This window comes from Dipodomys merriami, unplaced genomic scaffold, assembly GCF_024711535.1.
Source record: "Dipodomys merriami isolate MVZ:Mamm:240054 unplaced genomic scaffold, mDipMer1.0.p SCAF_1084, whole genome shotgun sequence".
In the NCBI taxonomy this organism is placed as follows: domain Eukaryota; kingdom Metazoa; phylum Chordata; class Mammalia; order Rodentia; family Heteromyidae; genus Dipodomys; species Dipodomys merriami.
In genome coordinates, this window is record NW_027202365.1 from 84,018 (window position 1) to 103,339 (window position 19,322).

Sequence of the window (19,322 nt, forward strand, 5' to 3'; positions counted from 1 at the left end):
TTGGAAAACCAAATCCTCTTTTGTTCCTTGGCTTTTGAAAGCCTATTCCCCAATGAACAATGCAAATTGGCAGGATTTTGATTAATGATTGTATGCTCCTTTCCAAAAAGGTGTTTAACACAAAAAAAGCCTTTTATGTTAAACTATTCCGTGTCGATTGTCTTCAACCTGAAAGCAAGGTGTAGGGGTCGACTTTCCCCAGCTCTCCCTCTGGAGAGGCAATGGTCATAAATGCAAATATAAGTTGAGATTAAAACCTCCTTGATTCTTGTGTCTCTGAAATCTTAATTGGTTTGAGTTTAGTCATTTAGATTTAAAAGGAAGATTGTCTGTTTCCTAATACTTTGGCTAGAAAAAGGATAATTGCTTCAAAAGAAAGAGGCTTAAGGAAAGAAAAAAGAATTAACCTGCTCCAACATTTACAAAAATAATGGAAAAATACATAAAGCTAGTAACAGTAGAGCTTTTTACAAGCTCTAAATAATATTTTGTAATTTCTTATGTAAGTTTTAATAGCATTATAAAAATGTGTAGCAAGAACAAATGGTAAATGTACATTTTTAAATGAAAAATTAGTTCAGGGCTGGGAATGTGACTTAGTGGCAGAGTACTTGCCTAGCATACATGAAGCCCTGGGTTTGCTACCTCAGTCCCACAAAAACGGAAAAAGCCAAAAATGGTGCTCTGGCTCAAGTGGTAGAGTGCCATCCTTGAACAAAAGAAGCTCAGGGACAGTGCCCAGGCCCTGAGTTCAAGCCCCAGGACTTGCAAAAAAAAGACAAGGAATGAAGGAAGGAAGAAGGGTGGGTATAATGTGAAAGCTTGAAATCTGTTTATTCAATCATTTAGTATCTACAGAATACAGAGTATATACCCAACATGGAGAGACCTAATAGAAATACTAAAGAGAAATGTTTATATCAAGCCTGAACTCCTACAAAGAATTTATAGAGAACTTTCAATTTTATCAGGGAAGACACTTATAGACTCAAAGAAACTGGAAGAAAGACATGGAAGATACAGATATAAACACAAAAAACAGCAGGAGGCTGTAAAAGAAGTAGAAACTGTGTGCATGAGGGGACAAAGAGGAGTGAGACCAGATGGAAAAATAATGCAAAACCCATTCACATGACCTTTTAGATTTACTAAAAATTGTAATAATAATTAAAAAATCAGATCAAGCTGAGTGCTAGTGGGTCACACCTGTAATCCTAGCTACTCAAGGGTGAGATCTCAGGATCATGGTTCAAAGACAGCCTCAGTAGGAAACTAACCACCAGAAAACCAGAAGTGGAGCTGTGGCTCAAAGTGGTAGAGTGCTAATCTTGAGCACAAAAGCCCAAGGACAATGAACATGCCCTGAACTCAAGTGCCACAACCGACCCCCACCCCAAAAATTTTTTTGTTAAAAACCAGATCATTCCAAAATACCTATATTATTCTTTTAGTTATAAGGTAGTTCTCTGTTATCTCCTTTAGTTAGCATACTACTTAAGAAACCTGTGTGAGGGGCTGGGAAGGTGGCGCAGTGGTAGAGCGCTTGCCTTGCATGCCTGAGGCCCTAGGTTTGATTCCTCAGCACCACATAAGCAAAAAGAAAAAATGCCGAAAGTGGCGCTGTGGCTCAAGTGGTAGAGTGCTAGCCTTGAGCTGAAGAGCTGAGGGACAGTGCCCAAGCCCAGAGTTCAGGCCCCATGACCGGACCCCCCACTAAAAAAAATCCAAATAATATTATTAAACATATACATTCCATGTTCTATGCTAAGTGGCTTCACCTCTGTTCTTTTTCAACAATACAAATATATTTATCACTCGTTCCAATAATACATGATAATTTTAAAATTGAGTGCAATTACAGAACAGTAAGTCTCTCAAAGCACCCAAAATAGGTAAAGAACTCTTAAACTAAAAAAAAAAAAAAAAAAGAACTCTTAAACTTCAACAATAAAAAGAAAGCAAACCAATTCTAAAAGTTGGCTAAAGGCTTTAAAACACATCAAAGAGGATAAGGCAAACAAGCATATGATAAAATGTTCCACATCATATTTCATAAAAGAATTGCAGGGGCTAGGAAAGTGGCTCAGTGGTAAAGCGCTTGCCTTGCATGCCTGAGGCCCTGGGTTCGATTCTTCAGCACCACATAAGCAAAAAGCCAGAAGTGGCGCTGTGGCTCAAGTGGTAGAGCAGTAGCCTTGAGCTAAAGAGCTGAGGGGCAGCGCACAGGCTCAGAGTACAAACCCCACGACCGGGCTCCCCCCAAAAAAATTGTGGATAAAAGAATCGCAGATTAAAAAGAGCCAGGTGCAGATGGCTCATACCTATAGTCTTAGGTACCCAGAAAGAAAACATTAAAGGATCATGGTTCAAAGCCAGCCTAGGCCTAAAAGCCTGTGAGACTCATTTCCAATTAACCAAAACTCCGGGCTAGCCCTATGCCTCAGTTCAAACCCCAAGATTGGCACGAGCGTATACACACACACATACAGCACAGCACAGCACACTTATCAGAATGGCCAAAATCCAGAACATGGACAACAGTAATTGCTAGTGAGAATCTGGAAGAACAGAAATATTAACTTCTGGGCTCTACTTAACATTCCACTTTGGAAACCAGTCTACCAGACTAAATACTCTTTTTTTTCTTGGGGGGGGGACAACTAGTTTTGGAGTTTGAACTCAGGGCCTGAGCTGTCCCTGAGCTTTTATGCTTAATGCTTGCACTCTAACATCTAAGACACAGATCCACTTCCAGCTTTTGTGGTGATTTATTAGCAATAAGAGTCTCACAATGGGGCTGAGAAGGTGGCTCAGTGGTAAAGTGCTTGCCTTGCATGCATGAGGCCCTGGGTTCGATTCCTCAGCACCACATAGCAGGAAAAGCTGGAAGTGGCACTGTGGCTCAAGTGGTAGAGCACTAGCCTTGAGCTGAAGAGCTGAGGGACAGTGCCCAAGCCCAGAGTTCAGGCCCCACAACTGGCAAAAAAAAAAAGAAAAGAAAAGAAAAAATAAGAGTCTCACAATGGACAAGTCGTTATGTTGAAAACGAACTTTTGGTCGTGGGGGAGGGTTGGGTGAGAGGGTCGGGGGAGGATAGGAAGGGATGAGAAGGGGAAACAAAGGAGGCTACAATGCTTGATAAGAAATGTACTCATTATCTTGCCCATGTAATTGTAACCCCTCTCTACAGTATTTTCACACACACAAAAAAAAGAGTCTCACAGACTTTCCTGCTTGGGCTGACTGCAAACCACAATCCTCAGATCTCAGCCTCCTGAGTAGCCAAGATTACCAGTGTGAGCACCAGTGCCCAGTCAAATGTATTGTTATACAATCCAGCAATCATGTTAGATGGACTGCTAAGTTCCAGTTAGAGCAACAAGGAGATCAAGTAGAATAAGTAGAGCTTACCTGGTTCTTATCAAGAATTGACCAACAAATATTCTGAAATGACAAAACTCATTAGATGTGATGAGAATTTTAGCATAGATATGCCCAGTATTTTAGAACCATTTAGTCAGTAGTAGAATACACAACACAAAACAAAAAAGGCAAAACTTAAAACCTAAAATTTCGACAACATTTAGACATCTTTGCTAACAAAGCATATCAGATGGTTGGGCCTCCATTACTAGGGCCTGTGAAAAGAGCAACTTGTTAGCAAGGCACCTTAGAATAGATGCAGTAGTAAACTTAGTGGAAGGTTAAGGGTCAGATGGGGTCAAACCCTTAACCCACCACGTGGCCAAGATGGCGAATTCAAGATGGCGAATTTCTGAAAGAATGCAAAGAAACCCTGAACAAATAGATCAAGCCTACATTGGCTAGCCTTTGAGAGGGAACCTAGAGGGGGGTCCCTGGGACCCAGCCTGCGTCGCACTCTTCAAGGCACAAGCCAAAAAGTTGTAGAAAAAAGGGTAGAAAGTTGGACATGAATGGCAGAGAGAGAGCAAAGACAGCCTGAAATTAAACTTCTGACCATTGACCATTGCAGTAGCAAAAACTGTGTAAAATTAGGCTCTCTGGCTTTCCAGGGAGCACAGGAGGCATTTCAAAGGGGTTTCACGGCTCAGGCGTGATTCGTAGCACCCCATTAAATGAGTAGAGTCAGTCTGGTGAGTGAAGGAGAGAGCTGACCAGGCAGAAGTGGCATCCCGACTTCCCCCAGAGCCCTTTAGAGAGAAATGGCCAAGCCCCCAAAGCCAAGCGTCCTCGGCTTCAGAAGTGACCGGCCTTTCAGCTAAAGGCTGTAGGAGCTCTCTGGCGTGGCGCCACGTCTGGACAGAGACTGAGTAACAGAGAGCCGTAGAGTAGTTTCACTCACCAGAGTAGAGAAGTGGTGTGGACGTGGATGTGAAGGCAGCAATGGTATCGATGCGTTGATTCCGCCGCAGACAGACTGGTTCGCAAAAGGCCGTCAGAACTGCGGGTATTCCTCAGAGCAAAAAGGAAAGAACAAAAGAAGAAAAAAGAGGAAAAAAAACACAGAAATCCCAGCTTTCATGACTTTAAGCCTTTATCCGAGTCACGGCACCATTTATGTTAGGTTTTTAAAAAGAGGTAACCGAGTAAGAACTGCACCAGCACTCACGTGGTATTCAGGTAAGGGGTAGGTTTATTCAGTAGCCCTGCTGGGACCAGGCAAGGTTGGCACTACACGTGGCTGGCAAAAGAAAGAGCTAGAAAAGAGCAGAGAGAGCAAGAAAAGAACAGAGAGAGCTAGAAACGAACAGAGAGAGAGCTAGAATAGAACAGAGAGAGCTAGAATAAAACAGAGAGAGAACTAGAATAGAACAGAGTGAGCTAGAACAGAGAGAGAGCAGAGAGAGCTAGAAAAGAAGAGCAAGAGAGAGGTAAGAACAGAGAGAGAGCTAGAATAGAATAGAACAGAGAGAGAGGAGAGAGCTAGAAATGAACCAAGAGAGAAAAAGGAGTTTGGGCCTGGGCTAGCCCTTATCTAGGGTATGGGTGGGGAAAGGTGTGGCCACATCAAATTCAGATGTGACCTCAGCGGATGCAGATGTGACGTCTTCCAGGTGTCCCAGTTGCCTAGGTAACGCAGGTACTGGGTGGAGACTTTGCTGCGAGGAGGGTGGAGTCTGCTCGCCATCCAGGAGCGGACCTTACAAGAACTTGCATAGATTTGCTGAGTTTTTTCTTTTTTTAGTAACACTTATGGCTTAAGAGAGAAAGCAGATAATAACCCAATTCTATCTCTTCCATCTTTTGAGCTGTAGAGTGAGAAAGACTCCCACATGAGGCACTGTGAAGGTGGCTCAATGGTAGAGTGCTTGCCTTGCATGCATGAGGCCCTGGGTTCGATTCTTCAGCACCACATAAGCAGAAAAAGCTGGAAGTGGGACTGAGGCTCAAGTGGTAGAGCCCTGGTCTACAGCTGAAGAGCTGGGGGACAGCGCCCAGGCCCAGAGTTCAGGCCACACAACCAACAACAACAACAAAAATAAGATTCCTACATGAACAGAGTAAATATAGTATTGATAAGAAACACAGAATAAACCAGGGGCTGGTTGCTTACACCTGTAATCCTAGCTATTCAGCAGGCTGAGATCTGAGGATCACTGTTAAAAGCTAGCCTTGGCAGGAAAGTCCATGAGACTCTTTTTTTTTTAACTTTCTTTTTATTTTTGGGTCCGGTCGTGGGCCTGAACCCTGGGCCTGGGCACTGCCCTCAGCTCTTTAGCTCAAGGCTAGCTCTCTACCACTTGAGCCACAGCGCCACTTCCGGCTTTTTACTTTTTGCTTATGTGGTGCTGAGGAATGAACCCAGAGCCTCATGCATGCAAGGCAAGCGCTCTACCACTGAGCCATCTTCCCAGCCCTCCATGAGACTCTTCTCTCCACTAGAAAACTGGAAGTGGTGTTGTGGCTCAAGCGGTAGAGTGCTCACCTTGAGCTGAAATGTGCAGGGACAGAGCTCAAGCCCAGAGATCAAACTCCATGACTGACCAAAAAACCCCACCAAACTAACAAAAACAAAAAACTCAGAATAGTAAAGTATTTCTCCTTCCTTCTAAACAAATACATCTTCTTAGCCATTCTCATTACTCATCTCTAGAACTTGTCATTCACTAATACATCATCTTCACACGGATGAAGTACTACTAGTTAGTGAAATTTGATTTTTATAAAAGTTTGTTATTATTATTATTATTATTATTATTATTATTATTATTATTATTATTATTATCTGTCAGTCATGGGGCTTGAACTCTGGGTTTGGGCCCTGTCCCTGCACTCTTGGGCTCAAGAAGAGCACTCTACCACTTGAGCCACAGCACCACTAATGGTTTTCTAGTGCTTTATTGGAGGTAAGAGTCTCACGGACTTTCCTGTCTGGGCTGGCTTTGAACCATAATCCTCAGATCTCAGCCTTCTGAGTAGCTAGGATTATATGCGTGAGCCACGGGCCACCAGCTAAGTTTGTTGTTATTATAAAGGTAATGTGCAGAGGGGCTGGCAAGGTGGTTCAGTGGTAGAGCTTGCTTTGCATGCATGAGGCCCTGGGTTTGATTCCTCAGCACCACATAAACAGAAAAAACTGGAAGTGGCTCAAATCATAAAGTGCTAGCCTTGAGCTGAAGAACTTAGGAACAGGAGGCAGGCCCAGAATTCAAACCCTACAACAATTTCCCCCACCCCTTGCTCAAAGCTGGTGCTCTACCATTTGAGGAATGCCTCTAATCCAGCATTTTGCTGGTTAACGGGAGATGGAGTCTTTAGGTTTTTTTCTGAATGGATTGGGTTAAAATGTTGAGCAACCTTTGTCCAATGAAGCTTGATTCAAAAAAATTTTTTTGAGTTTTAGTAAGGATTTTAGATTAACACGGGGAAAAAACAGAAAAAGAAACATTTCCTGCTCTCTATGCAGGACATGGGAATTAAAGCCTAGTTTGATTCTTGAAATGCAAATAGAAAATTTCTGAAAACTATTAAATATTTCTACATATACTGGTTAAAATCAAGGATAAATGTCTAAGTGTTTATTTCAAATTGAATTCAATATCTAATGATACATTTTCAAAGCATATTATATCATATAGTTTTTGGGTTTTTTTTGCCGGTTATGGGGCTTGAATTCTGGGCCTGGGCGCTGTCCCCCAGCTCTTCAGCTCAAGGCTAGTGCTCTACCACTTGAGCCACAGTCCCCCTTCAAGCTTTTTCTGTTTATGTGGTGCTAAGGAATCAAACCCAGGGCTTATGCATGCAAGGCAAGCACTCTACCACTGGGCCACTTTCCCAGCCCCATATAGTATTTTTTAGTTAACCTTAATTTTAGTTTATCTCATGAAAGTTAAAAGTTCTACCATATGATTAGAGAAAACAAAATATACACTGCCGCGGACCGGGTTCTGTCGGGACGACAGAGGATACCTAGGGGAGGAACCTGGAATAGGATGGGGAGATGGCAAACAGACAACTCACACACATTAGGAGTGGATGCTGAGTGCTGAGTGCTGAGTGCTGAGTGCGATTTAATGCAGAGGATAACAAACTTTTATAACAGAATTCTTCATAAGAAAAGGGGCAAAAGGTTATACAATCTTGCTGCAAGGCTTCGTTCTTGGATGGTCACCAGCTGGTCGCCTGAAAGGGCAAAAGTTTACACAATCTTGCTGCAGGGCTTCATTCTTAGGTGGTCACCTGAAAGGCATTTGTTTCCGGCTTATCTCTAAGAAATATAATGGGTTTCGACGTTTGTCACCATCTCACCATTACCTTATTTCTATAGAGGCCTTAATTATAAGGTTACGGAGGCCTAGATCTAGCAAGTCTCTTAGTAAATGAGAGTGCCAGGAAGTTCTTTCTCCTAAGTAGTTATCTCAGCAATTGCCATACATTCTTTCTGTTCTAGCCGCGCCTACAACTTTTTGTAAATTTCTTACAATTCCTTCTGCTGGAGTGACTTTGTGAAACCTCCAATACTTTTATATTTACTTATAACTTGTCTACTAGCCTCCATAAGAGGGGTTTCAGGGTAGCACTTAACTCTGGTGAGTTAGTCATATTTTTAAGACACTCATCAGATATTGGAGTCATCAACACTCTTAAGAAAGAGCTTTGAATAAGGGAACGTTGACAATGAGTAAGTACAATGAACAGCAGAAACAGTAAAAGATTGATAGGCACTCTTATGAGGAGAAGAAAGACAGAAACACATCTTTTCCCAGGGGTTTTTCCAGCCTTTTCCCAGGAGTAGGCCTCTTAGAAGCCCTATTCTCCGAGGTAGACTTCGGTGAAATCCCAAAACTTGGAGATAGGTTTCTGTAAAGCCCCATTCTCTGAGGTAGACTTCGGTGAAGTCCCAAAACTCAGAGATAGGTCTCGAGGCCCCTATCATGGTCTGATAGATGGTTTCCCATGCTTAAGCAGACTCTACTGGGGTCGGCGTGGCAATACACTAACCACCTTGCTGTGTAGTATTTAACAGATATATTTTTCTTTTTAATTAACTACAAGTGTTTTGAAGCTGGACCTCTATGGATTACAGCTGTAATCCTAGCTAGGTAGGAGACTGAGATCAAGAGGATTGAAATTCAAAGCCAGCTTCATTAGAAAAGTCCATGAGACTTCATGTCTAAAATAACCAGCTAAAAACATGTGCTGGACATATGGTTCAAGTAATAGAGCTCAGCCAAGCCAACCAAGCAAGTACAAGGTCCTCAATTCAAACACACAATACAGCTGGGAAGGTGGCTCAGTGTAAAGTGCTTGCCTTGCATGCTTGAGGCCCTGGGTTTGATTCCTCAGCACCCATAAGCAAAAAAAAAAAGCCAGAAGTGGCGCTGTGGCTCAAGTTGTAGAGCACTAGCCTTGAGCTGAAGAGCTGAGGGACAGCGCCCAGGCTCAGAGTTCAGGCCCACGATAGGACCAAAAAAAACAAAAAACAAAAAACAACCCCCCCACACACACAATACAAAGAAATATATATAAAGATGGAAAAAAAGTGAGTGAGAACATACAAGAAAGAACATTAGCTGGGCACCAGTGGCTCACACCTGTAATGCTAGCTACTCAGGAGGCTGAGATCTGAGCATCACGGTTCAAAGCCATCCTGGGCAGGAAACTCCATGAGACTCTTATCTACAATAAACCACTAGAAAACTGGAAGTGGTGCTGTGGCTCAAGTGGTAGAGTGCTCACCTTGAGTTGAAGAGAGCAGAGACAGCATCCAAGTCCAGAGTTCAAGCCCCACAACTGACCAAAAAAAAAAAAAATAGGTGCCATTGGGACAGTAGCATGTAGTCTAGGCAGCACTCATTGGAGATATCACAGGTCACCCATCAATCTCTGTCCTTGCATAGCTTCTTTTCTAATTGGCTGAGCATTCAGACTCATTAAGACTTCTCTTATCCCATGAATCTGAAGACAATATTCTTCAGCCCATTGGCAGACCAGCTTAGAAAGCATATCTAGTCACTGTCTCACAAGCTTGCTTTTCATTTATTTTAAATAAGTTTTTATTGTGAAAATACTGTACAGAGGGGTTACAATCACATGAGCAAGGTAATGAGTACATTTTTTTTTGTCGGTCCAGGGGCTTGAATTCGGGGCTTGGGCGCTGTCCTTGTACTCTTCAGCTCAAGGCAAGCTCTCTACGGCTTGAGCCACAGCGCCACTTCTGATTTTCTAGTGGTTTATTGGAGATAAGAGTCTCACGAACTTTCCTTCTCCAGCTGGCTTTGAACGTCAACCCTCAGATCTCAGCCTGCTGAGTAGCTAGATTAAAGGACTGAGTCATCGGTGCCAGGCATGAGTACATTTCTTATCAAGCATTGTTGGCTCCTCCTTTGTCTTTTCCCCTGCCATCCTTTCTGTCCCATCTCCACAACAACATCCCTCCCTGTCCCCATATTTTTTATTTTTTATTTTTGTTTTTAACATACTGGTCAAAGCTCTCATTGTTTTTTGGGGGGGGGCGGGGGAGTAACTGGTCCTGGGGCCTAAATTTAGGGCCTGGGCATCCCTTTACTATTTTTGTTCAAGGCTAGTGCTGTACCACTTTAGCCACAGCTCCACTTCCTACATGTCACTGGTTAATTGGAGATAAAGAGTCTCACAGGATTTCCTGCTCTGGGTACCTTCCAATGGAGATTTCCAACACTCAGTCTGCTGAGAAGCTAGCATTATAGGTACCCAGGTTCTGATTGCTTTTTGATATTCACGGTGGAAAACTTACACTGACTTTATCACGCCTCTGACTGAATTGGATCTTTGATTACTATTCTTACAAAAGTTTATTGCTATAATTATTATTATAAAGGTAAGGTACAGAGGAAGTACAGTTACATTAAGTTAGGAAAAGAGTACTTTTTTTTGTCCATTGTGGGGCTTGAACTCTGGGGTTCCGTGTTGTCAGCTCTTCAGCTCAAGGCTTGCACTCTACCACTTAAGCCACAGTGCCACTTCCAATTTTTTCTGCTTATGCGGTGCTGAGAAATTGAACCCAGGGCCTCATACATGCGAGGCAAGCACTCTACGATTGAACCACCTTCCCAGCCCCCAAGAGTATATTTCTTTTGGACAATGTCACCTCTTCCCTTTCTCTGTTTTTCCATCCTGTCCTCACCCACAGGTTATATAGTTCACTTTTTAACATAGTGAATACCACTGTTGCATTTGTTCACTAATGTTCTTTATTTTCGTTATATTTCCCTATATTTTTGCTAATTCTCACTATGTTTACATCAGATTTAAAACATCACATGAAATGTCTATAAGTATTATAATATATATAATAATTATATATTATATATAAAGAATATATATATAATTATAAAACCACAAAGTGTAAGATATGTTAGTACTATTGTGTATTAAGATGAATAATTATATTAAAATATAAAGGAAGGGATTGTCATTGTTAATTTTTGGGGAGAACAGGACTGGGGTTTGAATTCAGTGCATGTACTAGGTCAGTGTTCTACCACTGGAGCCAATACAATGCAAAAGATTTTCATTAAAATGAATGTATTTGTCCTAAAAAAAATCAGTGCTTTTAAAGGGTTAACTTCTTAGTACATGAAAAGTTCATAAAGTAAAGATAAAATATCCTCATGCATGTGTCTTTGTTCCTAAGAATTAAACCCAGAGCTCTATCACTGAGCTATATTCTTAACCCTCTCTATTCTATTTTATTTTTTTTGGTCGGTCGTGGGGCTTGAACTCTGGGCCTGGGCACTGTCCCTCAGCTCTTCAGCACAAGGCTAGAGCTCTACCACTTGCAGTGCCACTTCCAATTTTCTGGTGGTTTATTTGAGGTAAGAGTTTCACGGACTTGCCAGCCTGGGCTGGCTTTGGACCATGATCCTCAGATCTCAGCCTCCTGAGTAGCTAGGATTACAGGCATGAGTCCGGGCAACCCTCTATATTGTTTAATACAGGGTCACATTGATTTGCCTAGGCTGGCTTCCAATTCCTGATCCTTCTACCTTCACCTCTATGATAGCTGGGATTATAGGCAAGCACTCTGACCCTCTATGCCTTATCTTTCCATCAAGGTTTATCACTTGCTTCTTCTCATCCATTTAAATATTTGTTAGAAAAATTGATTATCTGCCAAGTATAGGCAAAGCATAAGATGATGTCTACTTCTAAGTAGTTTACAACTACCAAGAAAGATTGTAAGTATGCACCACTGGAAGATGAAGCAGAGCCTTTCCAGATGTGATTTTTGGCCTGAGTCATTTCAGAAAGAGTTAGAATGATCAGGTGGTGGAAAACAAGCTAGGGAATGCAGAGGTATACAGGGAAATTATTAGGAAATTTGCAGCATCCTTTACTGATTGCAAGCTCATTGTGCCTGCAGCCATGTAGCCTCTTTACCCTATCTAGAAGCTGTGTAGCATCACCAAAAGGAATGGCTGGGAGGAGGAAGGACTGGAAGGTTGCCTGGGCCTCTAGATTCCACGCAAGACCTTGGACAGGTTGCTTAATTTTTAATGGATCTGTTTTCTCATCTGTATAATGGGATGAATAACATCCAGATTACAGGGGGAAAAGTAGGCTATGTTCCAGCGTAACCACACTAAGGTTTTCCACTCTCTCCAGCTGGTTTGGAAGTCTGCTTTCTCCTATGGGGAAGGAGCACGGCTCTTAGTTAAGAAAAACTCTGGAAGTGGCTGTGATGCACCCAAACTTCCCCCAAATCCATTCCCTTCCTTCTCTCCCTCCCCCTGTGCCCCATTCAGATTCAGAACTGCTGCCCCCAGGGATCCTGGCTTCCCCCAAATCCATTCCCTTCCTTCTCCCCCTCCCCCCTCCCCCATTCAGATTCAGAACTGCTGCCCCCAGGGATCCTGGCTTTTGTTCTGTGGAGGCTTAAACTCTGACCTGTTTTTGCCCTGGTTCATTGTTGAAAAGTTATCACCTGCTGTCTGCAGAATATTACAAATTGAAACTGCCAAAATTTATTGGCAGGAAATGCTAAATATCATGCTTTGTTCAATATTTACACATCAATGCTTTTACTCTTTTTTTTTTATTTTCCAGATGATCCCCTCCTCCATCATAATAACCACTCCCTTTTCACTTGTTGGTATTGTCATTTAGTAACAAAAAGTTCTATTTATGTTCTTATATATTCTTTTAATATTGATTACAATTTATCAACTTATCTGTCTATATGTGAATTTTTTGTTTATTTTTGAGACACAGTCTCATTATCTATTACAGGCTGGCCTTCAAAACTATCCTCCTGCCTCAGCCTTCCCATTGCTGTGTAGGAGCTCCCATCCAAGTGATTGTAAGTTCTTACAATCTGTTTTAATATCCTCTGCAACTCGTTTTTCAAGCTTGAATATTCATAAGAACCATCTGGGAACTTGTTAACATGAAGATTATGATTTAGTAAGCCTGGACTTTTAACAAATGCTCAGGTGAAAAGCTAATGTTGTGGGCTATGACCACAGGACCATCCACTGTTGAGAACAAAGGACATGCTGAGAAGCATGATATATATATATATATATATAATATAATATTTTTATATATTATATATTTATATATAATATATATTTATATATAAATATACACATATATTATATATTTTTATATATTATACATATATTATATTCATACTATATATACTATATAATATATATTATATTTTACATGATATAATATGGAATATAGTATGCATATAATATATAGCATTATATACTATATAGTATCATATATACTATATAATATATACTATATAGTATACATAATATATTATATATAGTATATATCATAAATATTATATAATATATAATATATAAAATATGTGTATGTTTATATATATTGGTATATAATATGTGTATAATATATAATATATATTATATATATATATATATATATATATATATATATACCAGATAGACCTGTATTTGCCATTTTTGTATTAGACCTGCTTGAAGAATGCAGCTGCTATTCTACCCGCCCTGGAGCCCTAGACACTCCCGGATCTGGAGCTGAATTTAACACATTCCAGACCCCTACCCGGGCTTGGGATCAGAGATAGGTGCTGTAACCCTGTTTTGGGGGCCTCTCTCTGCACTCGGACATTAGTGCACAGAGGGGTCCGTGCTCGAGCTAGTCAATAAATGACTCATTGCTGCTTGCATTGATCTTTGGTCCCTGGTGGTCTTTTCGGGCTCTCCAGTCTCTGGGTTTTACATTTGGTGCATTGGCCCGGAAGCCCCTTTACAGGCCACCCAGATACCTTGATCATTGAGTCGCTAGAAATGTCTGGTAAGTTTTGAGGCATTGCCGATTTATACTGGTTATAACCAATTTGAGAGTTGCTTGCAAGCTTTGTATTTGTGCCAGCAGGGTCAGTGGAAGACATCCCCTCAACCTCTGAACCCTTTGGTGGGCTGCTCCCCGAGGCCTGGCGCTAGTGTCTGGTCCTTCTCTTTCTGAGAGCCCTTCTGAACAGACTGTCTGAACTCTGGTGGGCTGCTCCCCGAGGCCCAGCGCATAGTGCCCGGTCCTCTCTGTCTGAGAGCCCTTCTGTTTGCATCTGAAAGCCTGCAGGTGTGGTCTTGGGGCTGGCGAATAGCTTTGGCGGACATGCTTTAAGGCTGCTGGCAGAGTCAGTGGGAGACATCCCCCTGAACCCTCTGGTGGACTGCTCCCCGAGGCCTGGCACCTAGTGCCCGGTCCTCTCTGAGAGCCCTTCTGAACAGACTGTTGACCAGCAGTCTGCCATGCTCGCTGTTCATATTAAGTCTTGTTGGTGCTTAGAACTGCTCATTGATGGTGGCAGCCTCGCTGAGTAGTTTTTAAGACCATCCATTGTGTGTCTCTGTGTTGGTATGTTGATTTATGACTGGTTTTTAATTGTCTTAGGAGGTACTTTATGCTTTTGGGACTGGTCTTTGTTGCTACTCTGGGTCTCACCCTGGTGTCTACTGAGCTTTCTGGCCTGCTTATGCAGCCTCTTTTTTGACCTTCTTTATTGCTTGAGTCTATCTGACAAACTTGTTCACTTTGTGCAGCCCATGATTGATCAGGCTCTAGGACTGTCACTTGGGCGGAACTAGGGGGACCTCGCTAGAGCATCAATAGGGATGGATGTCTTTGCATCTAGTGATTTGTGACGCATGCACGAGGGCCCCTCCATCAGAGCGCCTGGAGTGACCACACCTCCGACTCCATTCTTCATCCCATTTCTTTTTCAGACTCGCTGTCGGATACCGGCCCGCAGCTCAGTGCCCTTCCTCCTTATAATTAAGTCTAAATTTTATTCCTTCATTCTGGAAACTGCAAGCGGCGACTTCACCCACCCTCTGGGGGGTGATGACTCCCACCAATCTCCTAAGCGCCCAATCTTTCAACCTTTTGGGATAATTGACCCCCCTCCTAACAGGCCCAGTCGACCCCCCGGAGACGCAGCAATCCAGTGTTTGGTCATCTCCAATCCACGGCGACACCGGTGGTGTCGGTATCTAACCTATTTCTTTTTCCCTTTTTTTTTTTTTTTTTTGGGCGGTCCGGTTGTGGGGCCTGAACTCTGGGCCTGGGCGCTGTCCCTCAGCTCTTCAGTTCAAGGCTAGCACTCTTTTTCCCTCCTAGTCGTTGGTGTATTTGTCTGGCTACTTTTGTTTATAGAGATGGGGCAAGGACAAAGCAAACTTTACTCCTCTCGACCTCCTGCTGGTTCATTTCAAAGGGGTAAAAGAGAGGGGGTATATTCATTTAATGGGGTGCTGCGAGTCACACCTGAGCGGTATAACCTCTTTGAAATGTGTCCTGTGCTCCCTGGAGATCTCAGAAGAATCTAAAAGAAAAATCCTCTGGAATGAGTAGAGGAGGTTTGAATCCCCTGATAAGTGGAGTTGAGATGTCACCCCATTCACTGAGACCTGATTTTGTCTTTGTGGCCACTTGTCTGTGTTGTTTACTTCAGTGTGTTTTCTGTTCTGTTTCCTGGGGTAGGGAAGGTCTGAGTAAAAGTGGCAGGCTCACTCAGCAGACTCTGGATTCAGCTTGCTGAGTGGGAGCATCACAGAGTTCTGGTAGGGATGAGCTGGGGGTCCATTAGTCCAAAACTCAGCCTTTGGTTGTTGTCTTGTCTAGTTCTTTTTTAGAATTGGTACCAGTTTTAAATGTGGATCTTTGGTTTTTGTGTTTATTTGTGTTTGTGTTTTTTATTTGAACATCTCTAGGGGAATAAAAGTTCCAGCCTCTGGCTGGGCTTGGTCACAGGCCTGCTATGCCCACCCTCCCTGTGAGGCATGGAAGGTTGCTGATCTAGTTTGATTCCCTTCAAGCCTCAAGCTACATTTTCTCCTTGTGGAGGCTGCCGTCAGGGAGGGTGTTGAAGGCTGTTTGCCTGGTTTGGACTTTTTCAGCTAGTCCTGACAATGTAACAATTTGTAAAGTGCTCTTGTCTAAAACTGGGTAAAAATCAGGCCAGTTTAGTTTCAGGTGATCCCTCCCACCCCCAACCTTCCTCTGACAGAAGGGATTCAAAAGACTAATTAGTGAATTGTCTTGCTAAACAAGCAAGCTCTGGGAAAATGAAGCCCAACAAAGGTACTTAGTTTAAAAGAAATACTGTCTTAAATTTTTGTTTAAAAACTTTAAATAGTGTATGTACAACTGATTTTGATTTTTGCGTGCTTTAAGATCTGTGTGAGTGTTTTGTGTGTGTTTGTGAACATGTTTAAAGATAAGAATTGTCAGCATGCTGTAACAATTTGTTGAGTTTAAATTTAAAATATAAAAGGTTATGAGGTCTGGACATTACCAAATTTTTAAAGAATCTTCACATTGTTTTAAATGGCTTTTTACAGATTCTTTAACTTGCAAATTAGAAAATCTGGTATTTTTAAAACTAATATTTTAAAATGAATAAGGCCGTTTATACTGTAATCAAGTTATCTGGCTTAACAAAAATGCATTGGCAGTTTGGGATTTAGTTCCCTTGGCTAAAATTTGGGGATAAATATTAGAAATTTAAATGTAAAGGTTAGTTTAACACTGTCAAAGATGTTACCTATTCTGTCTGTCTAAAACTGTGTATTTCATTCGTGAACCAAGAGATAAGAAAAGGGAAAACTTAGAAGACCTATCTTTAGAGGTAAGGAGTGGACAGGCAGAAGTGCAGTTCAATTGGTCATGCATGGTGGGACAGGCCCTGGGAGGAGTCTACACATAGTGAAAGAGGGCAAGCTGGCACAAATGCAGTTCATCTAACCCTAAAGAGTCAGATTGGGTATGTGCCCATTCCATAGGAGGAGCCAAGTGGCCCATCTTTGTTCTGTCCCTTTTCCCTGTAGATAGACACTGAAATATGATGGTTAAAATTAGTGATGTGATGATCTGTAGTATTGTTAAAACTGTCCCTTGGACTTAAAAAGAGAGTTAAAAAGTTTATTTGTATAATGTGACTTGCTTTCAATTATGTTCTACAATTAGGATGTTTTTAAAAGTTATAAAGGTTTTAAGTCTAGCTTCGTGGTATGTGATGGTGACTGTCATGCTTGCATTAAGGAAAAATTGTCATTTGAGTTTAAAAGTTTTAATGTGTAAAAACAAGCAGCCAAGAGACAATGAATGACAACTTGGCCTCAAGATTTTAAGAGATTTTTTAAAAAATGCAAATGAATACTAAAGTATGAAATATTAAAGGTGGTTAATAAGAGACTTTAAAAAATTAGGAATGGATTTTGGGATATAAAGTTTAAATGTAAAATTGTTCTTAACATTGGCCTTAATGTGCACAAAGGAAAAATTAGGATTACCAAAATAATTGCTATTCTAGTTTGCTCTTATAGGTTTTTTTTTTTTTTTTTTTTTTTTTTAACAGTTTCCAGCAAGCCCAGAGCAAAGCACAGAGGATTCTTACAAGTTTGTTAGATGTAACTTTGGCTTTTAATAAGTTTCAGGTAAGAGCATGCTTAAAAGCTACTTCTATGTTGACCACCTTGTTGCTTTTAATTGGAGTAAAATGGCCTTTTGTAAGACTCATTGATCTGAAACTGGTTCGAAGCCAGCCAGGGCAGAAAAAGGTTCCTGTGATACTGTCACCTCTACTCAGCTAGCATAGTGCTAAAAGAGCAAGCAAAGTTACTTTGGGACTCAAAGTGGCAGAGTGCTGGCCTTGAGCTGGAGAGCTAAGGCCCTGAGTTCAAGTCCAGTGACCCGCTGAGGGAAATGCCAATGAGGAATTTATCACAGTGTAAAGAAGACACACCTGGGACAAGAGCAATGGAGGAGCATCCAGGGGCAGTAAGCCACTGCTTGGATGGCAGAAATGTCAGATCCTAGAGTCATTTGTGTGTGGCCCTTCAAAACTGGTCAGAGCCGGGAGGTCATGGAAAGATAGTTTTTAAGCATGCCTAATGACTACCTTGTAAGGGACAAGAACTTGCCAGTCCCCTGTGATAGTAAAGTTAATGTTATAAAATGTGGGGAACAGTTTAAATCTCAACCCCTTTATGTGCCAAAAGCTCTAATTGGCCGTAACTTTTTTTTTTTTTTTTGTCGGTCGTGGGGCTTGAACTATGAGGCCTGGGCGCTGTCTCTCAGCTCTTCAAGCTCAAGGAGAGCGCTCTACCACTTGAGCTACAGCGCCACTTCCGGTTTTCTGGTGGTTTATTGGAGATAGGAGTCTCACGGTTTCTCCTGCCCGGGCTGGCTTTGAACCGCGATCCTCAGATCTCAGCCTCCTGAGTAGCTAGGATTACAGGCGTGAGCCACCAGCGCCTGGCTGCATAACTGCTTTTCTATGTATTTGCAAAAGAAATTCAATCCACATAAGTTTACTGTTAGATTTGGAATTTACCGCTTAATTTTTTTCATTGTTTTTAAAAAGCAAATAATAAAAGGAAAGTTCTACAATGTAACCACTAATGAGAAAGAATAAGGGGCTGGGAAGGTGGCTCAGTGGTAGAGCACTTGCCTTGTATGCTCAAGGCCCTGGGTTCGATTCCTCAGCACCACATAAGAAAAAAGCTGGAAGTGGCGCTGTGGCGCAAGTGGTAGAGTGCTAGCCTTGAGCTGAAGAGCTGAGGGACAGTGCCCAGGCCCAGAGTTCAAGCCCCACAACCGGACCCAAAAAAAAAAAAAAAAAAAAAAAGAGAAAGAATAGAATAATATTTTTATATTTTAGAATTTCTAAACCTGTTGTGTTCTGATGGTTTTTTTCCTCTGAACTTTCACAATTTTCCTTCCTTCATTCTGTCCTTTCTCTCTCCCTTTCCTCTCTCCCTCCCCTCCCTTCTTTCCATCTTCCCTTTCCTCCCTTTGTGGAGCTGGTACCAGCGCTTGAACTCAGGGCCTAGGCATTTTCCTTTAGTGTTTTTGTTTTTGGTGCAAGGCTGGTGCTCTGCTACTTGAGCCACAGTTTCACTTCTACCTTTTTGAAAGTTAATTGCAGATAAGTGTTTCATGGCCTTTCTGCTTGAGCCTCCTGAATAGCTAGATTACAGGTGTGATTCATGGGTTCCTGGCTTCAAAATTTTTTTGTATTTGCTATCAAAATGTAATTAACATTATGTCCTATTTCCATTTTGCATATAAAACACTTTTTGTAGGCCATTTGAAAATGGAACATTTCTAAGAGAAAACCATAGCCACAGCCACCATAAGGTGTTCCTTGGTAACTAGCGGTGCGGTCTCTAGGCTAATTTATGTACTATTCAGGAATCTTAGGGGATTGTACCCCCATGGACAGTTCTTTTTTATCAGCTTTGTTTTTGACTTATCAGTCTTGAACATATCCTTTACCCCACCTATACTTGGAATTGATTGTGAAGATCAAACATTGAACAGTATATTTACTGTTACAATATTTATTTTATTTTATTTTA

At 41.7% G+C, this 19,322-nt stretch overlaps 1 protein-coding gene across 15 annotated transcripts in view; it reads left to right on the forward strand.

Annotated features, from left to right (window-relative positions):
* LOC138815266 (hepatoma-derived growth factor-related protein 2-like) overlaps window positions 1-19,322 on the forward strand; it is a 256,847-nt gene that overhangs the window by 83,953 nt on the left and 153,572 nt on the right. For 13 of the 15 annotated variants that reach the window (XR_011368274.1, XR_011368257.1, XR_011368267.1 and 10 more), the window contains exons 3-4: window positions 12,694-12,763; window positions 17,318-17,396. The exons of 1 other annotated variant lie outside the window; for it this stretch is intronic. The gene's annotated coding sequence lies outside the window, so the exon portion shown is untranslated. The remainder of the gene's footprint in view (window positions 1-12,693; window positions 12,764-17,317; window positions 17,397-19,322) is intronic. One more of the 15 variants, XR_011368246.1, reaches the window with a different exon arrangement.